The 1,942-nt window shown below is 49.2% G+C and overlaps 1 protein-coding gene and 1 long non-coding RNA gene across 2 annotated transcripts in view; one reads left to right on the plus strand and one right to left on the minus strand.

Annotated features, from left to right (window-relative positions):
* LOC109319971 overlaps positions 1 to 1,847 on the minus strand; it is a 2,620-nt gene extending 773 nt beyond the window's left edge. Inside the window, exons 1-2 of the long non-coding RNA XR_002103687.1 lie at positions 1,836 to 1,847; positions 967 to 972 (exon numbers count right to left, since the gene is read on the minus strand). This is a non-coding gene — a long non-coding RNA (uncharacterized LOC109319971). The remainder of the gene's footprint in view (positions 1 to 966; positions 973 to 1,835) is intronic.
* RBM34 (RNA binding motif protein 34) overlaps positions 1 to 1,942 on the plus strand; it is a 16,590-nt gene that overhangs the window by 6,473 nt on the left and 8,175 nt on the right. The gene's annotated exons all lie outside the window — the stretch shown is intronic.

Raw genomic sequence — 1,942 nt, forward strand, 5'->3', positions numbered from 1 at the left:
TCAAGAGTAAATTGGATGCTTATCTTGCTGGGATCCTATGACCCCAGCTGACTTCCTGCCCTTTGGGCAGGGGGCTGGACTCGATGATCTCCTGAGGTCCCTTCCAGCCCTAATGTCTATGAAATCATTCTCCCATTCTTCACCCCACCCTCTCGTCTCTGCTCTGGCATTGATGAGGGCAGATAAGTGACAGCAGTACACAGCTAGATGTTCAGTGCTGCTGGGGAAGAGGTCACCTTGTTTTAATGCCGAAACTGGGGTGGGGGGAGTGGGGGCAGCACATCAGCAGCAAAAAAACAAAGTGTGGGGTTGAATGTCTCCCCCAGCAGCAGTGAACCTTCAGGTGTTCCATTGTATAGGCTGCAATACTAGCCAGTTTTGCCTCTGCTTGGTTATTTTGTCTTTTCCCTTACATTTAAGTGAGAGCTAGGTGCTACCTTTCCTGTGAGAGAACCATCTTTGTATTATCCTGTTCAGTACAAACTTTGCTTAATTCTTGCACCCTGAAGATAAGGTTACCACTACATCTGGTCTATGACACTGCAATATAGTATGTCTTTTATCGGTAGTTTCTACTGTCATTTATGCAGTTTGTCACATAATCCATAGATTTCAGAGCTTGCTTCACTACTTGGGGGTTTTTTTGCACAATACATTTGGTATATGTTATCCATTTGGATAGACCAGCATCTGTTAATCCACTGACAGACATTAAAAAGAGTGCATGATGGGATCTGATGTATGATTCCAACAATCACACTTCCTGTCTTGCCACATGCGCAGGAGGTGTGATTGTGGAATTGAGCATGAGATTGCTGGTGCAGAGGGAACTCAGGATCACGATCTTTGTGCCTACGGCTGGGAGCCCTGCCTGCTGACAGAACTACAAAGTGTGTGAGCGCATGTCGCTCCCCTGCAGCTGGGAGCTCCATCAGTGATTGGAGCTCTCAGTAATGGGTGGGGTACCCTGAGCTCCTGTGCCTGGCAACTCTATCAGCTGATTGGAACTCCCAGTCAGGGAGGTCATTGTGCTCCCCTGGCTGGGAGCCCTGATAAAGTTGACTGGTGCTCCCAATTACTGGAGCACACAGGAGTGTACTTCGGGGGCTGGGAGCATTGGCCACATGTTCTATTAAAAGCATGATAAGAACCAGCAAGAAAGTTATTACACGTGTGTAATTTTGTTATGTATTCCTGGTTTTATTATGCTACTAATTGAATGAACATGTGTTCAGGTCACTACTTAAGATGTAGTTTCATAGTTGGTAGGGTCAGAAGGGACCTGAGCAGATCATCAAGGCCATGGCAGGAAAGAGTACTGGGGTCAAACGACCCTGGCAAGGTATTCGTCTAGCCTCCTCTTAAAGACCCCCAGGGTAGGAGCCAGCACCACTTCTCCTGGAAGTTGGTTCCAGATCCTAGCCACCCTGACAGTGAAGTAGCGCCTCCCTGATATCTAGTCTGGATCTACCCTCTGCCAGCTTGTGACCGTTATTTCTTGTCACTCCTGGGAGTGCTCAGGGGAACAGGGACTCTCCCAGTGCCTGCTGGTCTCCCCTGACTAGCTTGTAAATGGCCACCAGATCCCCCCTCAGCCTTCTCTTGTGGTGGCTGAACAGGTTCAGGTCCCTTAGCCTCTCCTTGTAGGGCCTGTGCTGCTGCCCCTGGATCATGTGGGTGGCCCTCCTCTGGACCCTTTCCATGTTGTCCACATCTTTCCTGAAGTGTGGTGTTCAGAACTGGATGCAGTACTCCAACTGTGGCTTGACCAGTGTCACACAGGGGAGGATCACCTCCTTGGACCTCCTTGAGATGCATCTGTGGATGCATGATACGGTACAGTTAGCCTTCCTGACTGTGTCCCTACATTGGTGGCCCGTGTTCATTTTGGCATCAATGAGGACTCCAAGATCCTTTTCTGCCTCTGCACTGATGAGAAGGG

Source organism: Crocodylus porosus, unplaced genomic scaffold, assembly GCF_001723895.1.
Source record: "Crocodylus porosus isolate Cpor-Errol unplaced genomic scaffold, CroPor_comp1, whole genome shotgun sequence".
In the NCBI taxonomy this organism is placed as follows: domain Eukaryota; kingdom Metazoa; phylum Chordata; order Crocodylia; family Crocodylidae; genus Crocodylus; species Crocodylus porosus.